The 13,992-nt window shown below is 49.8% G+C and overlaps 1 protein-coding gene across 1 annotated transcript in view; it reads left to right on the forward strand.

Annotated features, from left to right (window-relative positions):
- AHCYL2 (adenosylhomocysteinase like 2) overlaps positions 1 to 13,992 on the forward strand; it is a 79,752-nt gene that overhangs the window by 14,571 nt on the left and 51,189 nt on the right. The window lies entirely within an intron of this gene.

The following is a 13,992-nucleotide window of genomic DNA, read 5'->3' on the forward strand; positions in this document are numbered from 1 at the left end:
GAAAAACAAAAAACCCCTAAACTAGTTTAAAGCCTGGTTTGAAATTCTCCTGTTCCATCCCCGTCGCTCGGGAGGGAGAGCAGAAGTCCAGGAGAACCATCTGTGCAGGGAAGGCTCTTCCCAGAGTTGTTGCTGGGGTGTGTGATGAGTTGATTGCATTGGTTGGGAAGAGGGAGGTTGGGATGGGCCTCTGGGGAGCCTTCAGCAGCCAGAAGGGTTTTGAGCAGAATAGTAATAAAGGAAGGAGGGTTGGTTTGTAAATGGACGTGTTTGTTTGATGGAATCACGGGATGCTTCGGGCCGAAAGGCACCTTAAACATCATCTCATTCCAACCCCCTGCCTTGGGCAGGGGTGCCACCCACCGTGCCAGGCTTTGTCACCCATCCCAAGAGCAGTGTCACACATCAGGGGGTGCCAAGAGAGCTCAGTTTTGGGGGGAGTTGGGGTTGAATTAGAGCAGAGTTTTGTTCCTGGCGTTTCTCACGGCAGGCGATGTGCCCTTCCCGTCCCACCGTGGATTTTGGAATACCTGAGTGGCCACGGGCCAACAAATTCTGCTGTGGGAAGCCCTGGTGTGGCTGAGTGGCACTGGGGGTGGGCAGGAAGCCTTCAGCAGGGAGCTGGAGACACGGGAAGGCAAGAAGCATGTGGAGTGTGCGCTAGGGAAGGGTCTCAAGCGGTAAGTGCGTCCTTCACCGAGGTGCTGACAAAGAGGAGTGGGGGCCAAAGGGCTCTTTGAAATGGAAACAAAGCCTGAAGCTCCAGTCTCGGAAGGTTCTGTGTCTGCTCACCAGGTTTGGAGAACTGTTTCTGTGGTTACGGAACAAACAGGATCAGACAAAGGCAGGACACGTAAGGGAGCCCGGGGGGGAGGTCGGGGTGAACCTGGGGGGAGGCTGCTGACTGCAGATTAGGACTTGCACAGGGGTTTGGAGACCTCCAGGTCCCTTCAGATGGTCAGACAGAGCAGTGCTGGGAGCAGGAGCTGTTTTCTGATCCCGGGGGGAAAAAAAGAAGCCAACTGGAGCTGGTTGGTGTTTGTCTCTGTGAAGGAGCTGCTTGGGATCGCTCATCCTTTGGCACCAGCAGAAGGGCTGAGGTGTCAGTTCTGACAGAAGGAGGCTTGGGGGAAAAAAACCACTGGAGTTTCTGCTTTCCTGGCTCGTTTCTGAGCCTCGAGGGCAGCGCTGAAGGCCTTGGGTTGGCTTGTGCAGTAAAGCTGAGGCTGGGCTGGGCTTCCCCACGCTCTGAGGTTGGAGGTGCCAGCACCAATTCTCACCCAGATGGCAGAGAAAACAGTGGAGAGATGGCAACTCTGATTGTTCAGGATGGATCCTGAATCCATTCCTCAGGAGGGAAACCTTCCACAGTCAGAAAAGTGCTACGTGGCCCTTCTTTCAGTCCTTAAAGGAGCCTTCTTGGAAAGGTGGAGTGGACTTTTGGTAGGGCCTCTGGGGGTAGGACAAGGGGGAATGGCTTCCCAGTGCCAGAGGGCAGGGAGAGATGGGATATGGGGAAGGAATTCCTGGCTGGGAGGGTGGGGAGGCCCTGGCCCAGGTTGCCCAGAGAAGCTGTGGCTGCCTCTGGATCTCTGGAAGTGTCCAAGGCCAGGTTGGACAGGGCTTGGAGCAACCTGGGGTCATGGAAGGTGTCCCTGCCCAGTGGCAGGGGTGGCACTGGATGGGCTTTAAGGTCCCTTCCAACCAAACCATTCCATGATTCTATGATCCACTAACCTCTGGGGCAGGAAGAGCTGTTCAGAAACAGGGAGATGAGGAAGAGAGGCAGAGAACTCCTGGTGTGACCCTCAGAACTTGGCTGGCCTGTGGTTTTCAGGTGACCTTGGGCACGTTGTCCCCCCTGTGCCTGTCCCTTCCCCCTGGTGACAGCTGGGCAGTGCTTGTGCCCTGCTCTTTGAAGACCCTTTGCAACCACAGGCAGATGAAAGGATGACCCACCTGATGCTCCAGCAGAGCTTTTTGTGTGGCATCTCCCTGTAACTCCGTGTGCCTTCCCAGCTCAGTCTCCCTGAATTATTCCCTGCTCCAGATTCCTTCCTGCCTGTCCTTTCTGTGCCTGGACAATGGCCAGCAATCCCACACCCATTCTCTTCCCCCATCCCCTCTGAACCCCACTCCAGTGCGATCCTCAGGATTCCTTTCCTCATCCAAAGGGTTCAAGGGAAGGGTGAAAGTGTCCTCAGAGGGTAGGAAGGAGTGTTTGGGTGTGGAGGGAGTTTTCTCCCAGCTGTGCTCACGCTGTTCCAGGATATCTTTTGAGCTTTTTAAAAGGGAACAGCCCCCGGATAAAAAAAAGGGTTTAGGTAGTTTTAAACCAGTAATTAAAAATAAAATAAAAAAAAAAAGAATTGGTGATGACTCAAACATCCATAAAAAATGTCTGGCATAAAACTCCAGCTCTGAAGTTCTGAAATGTATGGCTTATAAATGTCATTTTTGTGGGAGTCTCTACAAGTGGAGTCGGTTTCTTTGAGACGGGGCAGAGCCTCTGAACTCCCCTGAGCAGCACCCTGCTCTGCAGCACTGCCTGAAGAACCATTTCGGGGTTTGGGGGATGGTTACAGGGAAGTGGATTTTGGGTTAGGAAAAGAGTTTATCTGGTCACCGCAGCGGAGAAGCTCTTGGGTAACTCCCAAGTGCCAAGAACTTTCTGTGCTCGGCTCTTCCTTTTTTTCCATGACTTTTTATTTTTAATATAAATAAGTTTTCTGGTTCCTCCACGGCAGAGGCAGCGAAGTGACCCCGGGTGAGTCACGGAACTGCCTGGACACGTCCAGCACCTTCACTCCGTGTTCTTCGGGGCACCACGGCCACAGCACATTGTTTGTTGTCTCATCTGACTCCAGAAAGACAAGTGAGCTGCTGAGACCGGCTCTGAAACACGAAAAGAGCTGCTGCTTTGGTCAAGTCACAGGAAAAGTCTGACAGAAGTGTGGTTCAGATCCGAAGTTGGGATTAATGCCCCCCCGGCTGATTCATCCCGGGATTTTTGGGTGGGGTTTTTGCATCCTCTCCCTCAAGTCACCCAGCAAAGCTTGAGTAGGTGTGTAGGGACCTGCAAAGCTTCCTGGCCAAAGCCCAGCCCAGACAATGGGCTCGTTGTGCTGTGGGGACTCTGAGCTGCTTTTTCTCTTGTTTGTTTGTTCTTTGTTTCCTGCTCTTTGTGGTTTGTCCGAGGGAACAGGGAATTAGGGCTGGGGCTGTTGATTAAAGGGGAGCTTTAGGCTCCTTGAGCTGCAGGGAGGGAGCTCTGCTCTAACAGCCTGCAGCAAGTGGAATTCAGGGGCTCCCCAAACAAATTAAAAAAAAAAAAGACAGAACCCTTGAAAATATCTGGAAATTTGTCCTTGCTCCAGCAGCTGAAAGGTGTTGTGGATTCTATCAGTCATGGAATCGTGGAACGGTTTGGGTTGGAAGGGACCTTAAAACCCATCTTGTTCCAGCCCTGACACCTTCCACCAACCCAGGTTGCTCCAAACCCCGTCCAACCTGCCCTTGGACACTTCCAGGGATCCAGGGGCAGCCACAGCTTCTCTGGGCAACCTGGGCCAGGGCCTCCCACCCTCCCAGCCAGGAATTCCTTCCTAATACTTCATAAATCAAATGACTTGGTCTTTGAGATCAGGTGAATTCTGCTCTTCTGGTGGTTTCTCTGGACTTTCTTAACTGGGTTTGGGAAGAAGCTGGGTCCTTTTTGGTCTGTTTTCTTATTTTTTTTTTAATGTTTGTGGTCATGACAAGTGCTGTATTTCCCTGCTAGAGAAGCTTTGCCTTTCTTTGTGCAGGGTTTACCCACATGACTGCCCTGAACTGTGTCCCCCTCTCCCTCTCTGGAGGTCCCAGGAAAGGTTGGGTATCTTGGACCCTCTGACTCCCAGCCCAGGATGTTAAATTGCCATTATCTGTATTTTATGTTAACTCAGGGAGCTGCTGAAGTCCTGGCAAGTGTTTCCTCTCTGCCAAGTCTCCTGTGGAAATGGTGACCAGGGGCAGAAAGGGATCTGTGATAACCACTGTCCTCTGTCAGGGAGATCCTTCTTCCCTCTGCGAGATGGGCAAGGCTTGAGTCATCCCAACCCCTTCCCGCTGCCTGAAGGAGATTTCACTTCTACTCTGGGGTTCTACACCCTTGTTACAGAACCCCTGAGGTTGGAAAAGCCCTCCCAGCCCATGGATCCACCCTGGGCCCCATCCCCACCTTGGCCCCCAGCCCAGAGCACTGAGTGCCACGGCCAGGCCTTCCTGGGACACCTCCAGGGCTGGGCACTCCAAACCTCCCTGGGCAGCCCCTGCCAAGGCCTCACCACCCTTTCCAGCAACAAATTCCTCCTGCTGTCCAACCTGACCCTCCCCTGGCACAGCTTGGGGCCATTGCTTTGTTGCTCCTTGATTTTTCCAGGTATCCTTGCAGAAGATGTCGGAGGGTTGGTGGGGAGGATGCAGGTTCCGGGATGAGCGGAATGGGTTCATAGAGGATCTGTTGGATGCAGAGCCAAATCCTACACAGTCAGGAGAAGAGGAGGAAGAGGAGCCTTTCCCTTCTGGTGCCACAGAGCTGCTGGATTGGCTCAAGCAGCCTCACAACTTCACCCCTCCTCAGGATTTCCTGGTATCCCTGAAGTCATCGGACACCGGTTTTTGTGGTTCCTGTGTCCTCATTGCCAGAGAGTTCAAAAACCAACTTTGATGAAATCAGAGTGGCAGGTCTTGGACAAATCTGGCTCTGAGTTGTGTCAGAAAGGATCAGAAAAGCCTTGTAGGTGAATGTCAGTTTTGGAGCTCTGGATGTTCCTTTTCCCGCAGCTCCGGCCTCGTCTCATCTGGGAAGTTCAACCTTGGCTCAGTGCTCAGGTGGCTTTTTAATGCATGTAAAGGTCTTGTGCTGTCCATCCTCCCTGTCTTTACCCAGTTCCTGGGACATTGTGGAACAGAGGAAAAGAAATGTGACGGAATCTGTTCCATAAACAAATAAAATGGAGAGAACAAGAGCAAAAAACCACTTTAAAGGGGTTAAATAACCTTTTGGGCGTGTTTTAACACTTCAGAGTGAAACTTGAGATGAGTCACTGAACACTTTGACCCCGTTTGTCTTGAACTTTCACTGACTTTATCCCTTTTCTTTGTTTTGGACATGTAAAACGGGTTTATATTATCAATTATCCACACCCACTGGAATGTCAACCCCTTTCCGGGTGCCCAGCAGAGACCTGCTCACACCCTGCTGTGTCAGACAGAGTAAAAGTTCAGATTTTAGCTTGTTTTTGAGTGCCACAAAGGTTTTCATCATCATTTCACTGTGCTTGTATTTGGGGATTTATTGTCTGTGACACTGGGACACAGAGGCTGCTTTAATATAAACACCGAGTGTCTGAGGGTTGGGTCTTAAAATAACTTCCAGCTGATTTAAGGCAGAGTCAGTGACCTAAATGTACCTGGTTTTGCTTGGGAACACTCCAGGTGAGGACTGGAGGTGCAGAGCTTTGCCTGCTTCGGGGTCCTGTCTTTCCTGGGGACTTGGAAGAACGGGATGGAGATGTGGAAACCCAAAGGTCTGGGTTGTTTCCACTGCTTTAAACTGCATTGGTTCAATGAGCTGCTCCAGCCCAGGTAGCAGGATTTATTTATCTTATCTATATTTATGTTATTTATATTGTTCATGTTTATTTAAGTTATTTATATTATTTATATTTATTTGCACCCTCGTGCTGAAATCCATTTCTCTCAGGAATGTAAGATATCTCCCACTATCCCAGGTTGCTCCAACCTGGCCTTGGACACTTGCAGGGATCCAGGGGCAGCCACAGCTTCTCTGGGCAACCTGGACCTCCCTCCCCACCCTCCCATCCACCAATTCCTTCCCAATATCCCACCTAACCCTGCCCTCTGGCACTGGGAAGCCATTCCCTGTGTCCTGTCCCTCCAGGCCTTGTCCCCAGTCCCTCTCCAGCTCTCCTGGAGCCCCCAAGTGCTGGACAGTTTTCTGATCCAATGTCGTCAGGAATCATCTGAATTCCTCAAGGTGATTGTTTTCACTTTGTTTTCACCTTAATTCAAAAATCTGCTCGACTTTATGTTTGTATTTGCAGCAGAGTAGAAGTTCTGAAGTTGTGTCTGTGGGGTGGGGTTGAAGTAGTTGGGTAAAGAATTCCTGAAAAACTGACTTAATGCTGATATTTCTGTTTTATCCCTGCCCCTTCCATCCATAATTTTCGTGTCTGAAGTGTTTTCAGGGCAATAGTTTTGCTCAGGTGCCAGTGGAGCTCTAAGGAAAACGTGGATCTAAGGGTGGACTCTCCATGTGGCCTCCTGACATTCCCCTCCCTTGGATTTTTTTATTCCCTCTCCGCATCCTTTTTTAAAGAAATCTCCCTCCCTGCTTGACAGTTCACGTGGGGTTGGGTTTTTCCTGCCTCTTGATTCCTGTCCAACGTATGGCAAATCTGAAACAAGTGACTGTCCTGGGAATTCTGCATCCTCAGGAGCTGTGTCCTCATTTTCCCCTGCTGAACCCACAGCAACACAAGAGGGGATTTTGCTTTTTAATTCCTTTCCCCCCCCCCACTGGCCTGTTTAGTCTTTAGCCTTGTCAGGATGGGCCACAAGAGTGCCCCAGAGACCACCTGGCTTTGAAAATGGGACTTTGCAGAACTCCAGAGGTTCCAAGTGGAAGTTCCACCGGCTCAAGCCACGCTCTGGATGTGATTTAAAGATCCTGAAAATAACCCATGTTTTTATAATCCCACCAGTCATTCTCCATCTAATTTTATTCTCCTCTTTTCATCCGGGGATTTCTAAAGCTTCTTCTTGGATTCATTTGCAAATGTGGGTTATCACCATCCATCACTCCCAGAGCTTGGCTCTGCTTGGGCCACGTATCCGAGGCAGGAAGATCTTTCCTTTTCCTAAGTGACTTGCAGGGGAAGGCAAACTGGACATAAATAATTTTCCAATTAGGAAAGGAGCCTGCCCGTGTGTCACAGGGGCTTTGGGGTGTGATAAATCCTCCTGCTCCTTGACACTTGCAGCCAATTAGGAAAATAATCCATAAAAACGTGGCTGCCGAAGGATTTTTTTTTTTTGCCCAATAGAATCTTTTTAGGGTTCAAAAATGTGGCTAAACAATAATCCTGGTGTTCTGTTATTGGGAACTGGGGGGACTCCATCTTCGTGTGCAGCTGTAACTGCCTTCAGGGTAATTAAAATCTTATTAAAGAAACGAGGAGGAGCAGAGGGAATATTTTATTTGGAGCTGGGACAGCCCGGAGTCTTTGGGATGCTACAGGAGATGTGATATCACCCCAACTGCACATCCTCCTTTGTTTAGTGTACATTTATTCTCCTTTGCAGTGTCAAAAGCCTGGGAATGGAATTACTGTGCAAAGCAGAGGTGTCTGGAAACACCCACGTGATGGTTTCCCAAAGAAATCTGTGCTCCCTGATGGTTTGTGCTCCCCAGTGGAAAGGGAAAGAGGTTTTTCCAGAGCCAGCTGAGGGCTGAAATCATTGAGGCTGGGGAGTGGGAGGTGTTGCTTAAGATGGGCACAGATAAGATGGATTTTGGGAAGGAATTCCTGGCTGGGAAGGTGGGGAGGCCCTGGCATTGGTTTCCCAGAGAAGCTGTGGCTGCCCCTGGATCCCTGGAAGTGTCCAAGGGCAGACAGTGGAAGGTGTCCCTGCCCAAGGGGGGTGGGACTGGAGGAGCTTTAAGGTCCCTTTTCACCCAAATCTTTCCAGGTTTCCCTCTGGCCTGACCCTTCCCATGAGTGTTGGGAACAGTGTCCTAAAGCCACAATTAACCCCCCCAAAATGTCCCATCCCAACCTGCCCCTGAGGTGTTTGTGGTGCTGCCAGGAGGGGGTGAAATCCATGGAGAATGAACTTGCAGCAGACTGGCTCTGCTTTGGGGAGGAGCAGAATTTCAGGGGGGTTCTGTTGCTCTGCTGCTCCTGTATTTTTGGATGATGAAACCCCCGGAGAACAAAGCCGTGCCCTGGATTTCGGGTCTCTTTGAGCCTGGAGATTGCTTTTCCTTTCTTCTTTCACCATCTGATGACTTGGCAAAACGTTGCATTCCTGAAATGTCAAACTTTGACAAACCTGAAGGGAAAAGGGAGGAAAAACCCCCCTCCAACCTCTCGTTTGAGCAGAGTTTTGTGCTTGCACCAGCACGGAGAGGAGCAGATCTTCTCTGCAGGTATCTCAGCTTCGTCTCTGACTACTTTCTGGCAGCTCCTGACTTCAGAAAAACACTTGTTATGGGGTTTGCAGCTTTGTTCCAGCAGCTTTGGGCTGGGCTCTGGTGCCTCCATCAGCATTTCCAAGGTGAACCCCGCTCGGGGAGCCGGAGTGTGCCAGAAACGTTCCCTCCACGCCCGGGAGCCGTTTTTAGAAGGCAGAATCACGCAGCTCTTGTCAAAGGTTTCTGTTCAAGAGGCAGTTGCTATTTACACGCTCGGTGTCTCTGTCATCAGGGCTGAGACTCCCGTTGAGAGCAGTTTTACGGAAGCTCTTGCGTAAGGATGCGGCTTGGAGGTTTTTTGGGGAAAAAACCCCAACCTGTCCCCAGATCCCGTCGGTTCAGAGCACTCAGCACTTGAACATTCATACCTTAAGCCCCTATTATTTTTATTTCTCTAGTTTTGTGAGCTTTATAAGTTTTATAAGTAGTAGAAATAGATTTTTAGAAGCAGCAGCCCTCGTTCCCTTACCCTGTAGTACGAGTTGTTTACACATTCCTCAACCCTCTTACCCCATTCCATGCTCCCCATATCAATCCTACCCCCGAATCCAGTAGAAATGTTTAGTCTCTTGTCGAGGCAAGGCCTAGGTTGTTTAGAGAACACTCATATCTGGGCCTGAACAACAGAACAGAGTCAAGAACTAGGTGACTGTGTACCCTTTGTGCTCTGAAGATGATGAGAATGATGAAGTGGGTGGTCCCCAAAAGCCCCCAGACCCAATTCCCAGGGGGTGGACCCGGAGGGAACCAGAGCAAAGGCTACGGGGTGGAAACACTTGGGATTTGACAGATATTATTATAAAATGTAACATCTCAGGCACAGCCGGCGGGTCTTGTAACATCTATGCCTTGGCACAAATTAAACCCTTTCCTTATCTCACCCTCAATTAACTGCTCCGGAGTTTTTTCGAAGCACCAGCTGAGCAGGCATCAACATCAACAAAGTTAAAAAACCACAAAGCTTTTAAACCAAACTCTTCCTTCAGCTGGAGCTGGAAAAGTTTTCGTGGGTTTAAAAAGCTGAGCTGCAAAGGGAAGGTCTGGTTTGGTCTGGTCTGTTGGGGACCAGTACTTGAAATCGTCGAGAATACAACACAAACCTCCGGTTAAATAGTCAATAATCCCTTTTTTAATGGGTTTTTTTTGGCCACTTTTTACTTACCAGCAGTACATGGGAAGCATAAAGCAGGAGCCAAAACCTTTAGTCCCATGTAAGGGAGTGAGAAACCAACGTGGAGAGAGGATGAGGATCAGGATGAGGATGAGGATGAGGATGAGGATGAGGATGAGGATGAGGATGAGGATGAGGATGAGGATGAGGACAGAAAGGTCAATGTGGACTTGGAAACAACTGAAAATTGAACTCAGTTGAGTTGATTCTCTTCACGTCCATCTGATGTGATGAGCTGGGTGTTCCTCAAACATTCGTTTCACTTCCATGTATTTCCAGGAACCTCTTTGCCCAGAGAAGCTGTGGCTGCCCCTGGATCCCTGGAAGTGTCCAAGGCCAGGTTGGACAGGGCTTAGAGTAACCTGGGATGGTGGAAGGTGTCCCTGCCATGGCAGGAGTGGCACTGGCTGAGTTTTAAGATCCCTTCCCACCCAAACCATTCCATGATTCAGCAAAAGTTTTGTGTCTTGGAACGGCGAAAGTCCGGAGAAGGAGAGGAACTTGTTGGTCTTTAATTCCAGAGTTATTTTAGTACAGCAGGATTATCAAACCCGACTGCTCTGAGAAATCTCAGCTCCACAATGGAAGGGATTGTTTTGTGAGGGTGTTGCTGGAAGGGTTGGAGCGTTGGAGTTGTCTCCTGAATGTCAGGATTGCTGGGAAGCTCCGGGACTGGGTAATTCACATTCCACAGCACCTAAAATTAGGTTTGAGGAATAAGGGGAAGAGGAGCTTAAGCTCTGCCTTTGTATTCCAAGAAAAGCACACATTGGGAGAATCCTTTAAATAAACTCAATAATCCTTAAATACACACTTGACTGGCACAGTGGCCAAGGCCCAGCAGCTCCAGGAAACCCTCTGAAGGATTGGTGTCACGGTTACTGGGGCCATGGGGACATCCAGGGCAGTGAAGAGCCTGAAGGAGAGTTTTGGGGTTGATCAGTTTGGAGGATTTTGAGCTGGTTTTTTTGTGTTTTAAAGGGTGAAGTTTCACACGTGCTGTTTGCTTGCTTGCAAAGTGAACTTGCACCCGAGAGCTGAGGGAGGTGGTGCTGCTTCTTGGGGACCATGAGAGGGTTTAAGAGTGGCCTTGTGTTCCAAAAGATGGGTGGTGCAGCAAAAGTTATCCTCAGGGAGGCTGGGAAAGGGAAGAGAGGGATGGGGAGGTGGGTGGAGATGAGAGGTGTTCTCTGGGTGACAGCAGGGGCATCTTAAAACCACAGAATCATTGAGGTTGGAAAAGCCCTCCAGGACCATGGAGTCCAACCAAGGCCACCACTGACCTGTGTCCCCAAGGGCCACATCCACAGGGCTTTGAGATCCCTGCAGGGCTGGGGGCTGTTCCTGCCTGGTAGCACATTCTCTGTTGGATTTATGTGTGGTGGCATCTGCCCCTTGGAGAGGGGAGGAGCTGTGACGTTGCAGGATATTTTTTTTTCCCCGTGCCCGTTCACATTCTGTAAATCTTTGCCTTTGAAAATTCCATTTTGCAGAGGCTCTTGCCCCGTGAAGCCAGGGCTGTGTGACAAAGCCCATCGTTTCTGTCTGCATTTATAACTGAGGTGGGCAGTGGGAACCCCAAAGCATCATTTCAGCCCTCCCCGTTGCCCAGCGAAGCTGAGAAACCACTCACCAAGCACAGAAGTGTTTGTTGCTGGAGCTTGGCTACCAAGTGACCTTTTGCTGCCTCTGGAAGAGAAAAATCAGCGTTTTTGGTGCATTGAGCAGATGGCTGGAACCTGCTGGAAACTCGATGTTCCTCCTGGAAAACGCTGCTGTTCCTGAACACCAACACCCTCGTTCCTGGTGGGCTCCTCTGGATGTCTCTGAGGGGCTTTTTCGGGTGTAAAGAGGGAAGGAAACCATAGCAGGTGAAGCTGCAGCACTTGTAGAGAGGGAAACTCCTTTGGGTGGTTCTTTCTTTTCCACAGTGATTCTCATGTTGTCTGTGGAGCTCCTTGAGAGCTGAGCATCACTCCAAGGCTGGCTTTAATTATCAGAGGGAGAAGATTATAAGATTATTGTTGTTATAAAATTATTATTATTATTATAAGATTTTTATTTTTATAAGATTATTATTACATTATTATTATAAGATTTTAATTATAAGATTATTGTTATTATTATTATTATTATTATTAACTATTAGAGGAAGAAACCTGGAGAAGAGAAGTTTTTGGCAAGACCTTATAGCAGCCTTCCTGTGCCTGAAGGGACTCCAGGAGAGCTGGAGAGGGACTTGGGACAAGGGCCTGGAGGGACAGGACACAGGGAATGGCTTCCCAGTGCCAGAGGGCAGGGAGAGATGGGATATTGGGAAGGAATTGCTGGCTGGGAGGGTGGGCAGGCCCTGGCCCAGGTTGCCCAGAGAAGCTGTGGCTGTCCCTGGATCCCTGGAAGTGTCCAAGGCCAGGTGGGAGCAACCTGGGCTGGTGGAAGGTGTCCCTGCCCATGGTAGGGGGTGGGATGAGATGAGCTTTAAGGTCCTTCCCACCCAAACCATTCCATGATTCTGTGCCAGATCTTACCACTGCTCAAGACCAGGTATTTTATTTGAGGGGAAGCTGCTGCAGAAAGCAGGGTGTTATCCTGCCTTAGCTCCCTGCCAGGAGCCATGATTTCTCCCTGGGGCTGCGGTGCCTTTGGGGTTTCTGAGGGGCCGTGTTCGGCGAGCGCTGGTCGGGGGATGTTCCGCGTCGATCCCACGGACAGGAGGATGATGAATTGGAGCACGAGGCTGAAAGCACTGGGCTCGCTCCTCAGCTCTGTGGAAATCATAAATCACATTTAGGGTCCTGATCCTTCTCTCCAAGGCAGGCTGTGGTGCCAAGGTGTCTGATGTTCTGGCTGGAATTCTCCAGGGAGCGTCTGCTGAGCTCCGGTGCCGTTAAACCCCGTTAGCGGGGTGGATGTGGAGGCTCCTTGGGCAGCTGGCTCCGTGCTGTTCCTGTGTGTCTCTGTTCAAAGCCTGCTCTCACACATCCAAGCTGCAGAACCCTTCTGTAAAACAGCCCTGGTGCCAAAGGCAGGATTGCTGTCGTTGGGGAGGAGATGAAAACAAACCCGACAGACGTTCGGAGGAATCCAAGTGACGCCGTTGGCAAAGGCCCGGCGACAAACACGCCCTGGGATTCTGTGCACAGTGTGTTTGTCACTCGTGTCAGGCTCGATGCTCTGCTCACCTTTGCTGCTCAGTGTCTGGGGTGGATGATATTCCCAAATTTCCAAGGGTCCAAGCCGTGTGTTTGCTGTGGAATGTCATGACAACGGGCCCTGGGGGCAGAGCCGAGGGCTCTCCTCTCACCACACACCAGTGCAGGGATTTTTAACTCTTGTCCCCCTGAGCAACTGAGCAAACACCTGATGTTCTGTGGGCTTGTAAATCAAGGGCTTTGGTGGAAAGATTTGTGGTGCCCCAGTGCCATCAATCCTCCTTCCTCTGGTTGTTTGCTGTGGTGGTTGGCTCGTCCTTGGCTTGGCTTGACCTTCCAGCCTGGTTGTCCCCTATTCCCACTGCACTCATCCATTGCTTTCTCCCCAGGAGCAGCCTTTCTTGCCCAGGTAGTGGAGAGGAAGAGCTTTGGGGTGTTCTCCCTCATCCCACTCCCTGTTCTCCATGTCAAGAATATATTGTTAAATTCGGTCCCGATGGACTTGTCCTTCTGCACTTTGTTGTGTGCCCTGAATTCTGCTTAAATTAACCAAAAAATCCCCCCCAAAACCGTAAAACTGGATACATTTGTTATGTCTGGGAGAGCAGAAATGTGTCAGAGAGAGACAGGTGACTCTGCTGAGAGAGGGGGGTTTAGATTGGATAATGGGAAGGAATTCCTGGCTGTCACCAATGCCAGTGGTGTTTCCCCAGCACAACCACCAATTCCCTTCTCTGGAACCAGTTTGGCATTAACTTTTCTTAAGTTCACACCAGTGATCCAACGATTTCAGCTGCCACAAACAAACATCCTGAGCCCCTTTTTAGTTCTTGTTTGGACTGAGGGAAGTAAATGAGGGTGGAGGAGTGAAAAGTAGTGGGTTGGGGCTGATTTAATCCCATTAACTGTAATACTTTCTGTCCCCCTGATGACTCTCAGGGTATTAGGGAAACGAAAATCAAAGGCTTTGATAGTTGAGTTGATATCAGCTATTTCTGAGAATGAGAAAACTGCCATTAATGTAATCTCGTGGTCTTGGCCTTTCTCTCCTCCCCCAAATTAATTGGAAAGATGAATGTAAAGCCTTTAAAACGAGCTCCCACCTGAACACTGAGAAACCACCTTTTTGCTCTGGCTCCCATTGCTTTATCCCAAGACTGGTTTGATTTTTAAATGTCTGTTTAAGCTGGTGATTCTGCATTTTGCAGGGGTGACTTGAAGTGGGAACCTGGGGAAATGGGTCACTTGGTGTTACTTAACGTGGATTTCTTACCAGCTTTGGCAGACCCTGCAGAGTGAGGATTTATATTAAAGTAAGCTCTGATCCAGGATTCCTTTGCAGCTATGGGATTAAAAAGGTGTTAAATTTCATTTCTCCATCCAGCTATTGGCTTTTCCCATCCCGTGGG

The sequence above is a fragment of the Manacus candei genome, unplaced genomic scaffold, assembly GCF_025592945.1.
Source record: "Manacus candei isolate 608988 ecotype Guabito, Panama unplaced genomic scaffold, ASM2559294v1 h1tg000174l, whole genome shotgun sequence".
In the NCBI taxonomy this organism is placed as follows: Eukaryota; Metazoa; Chordata; class Aves; order Passeriformes; family Pipridae; genus Manacus; species Manacus candei.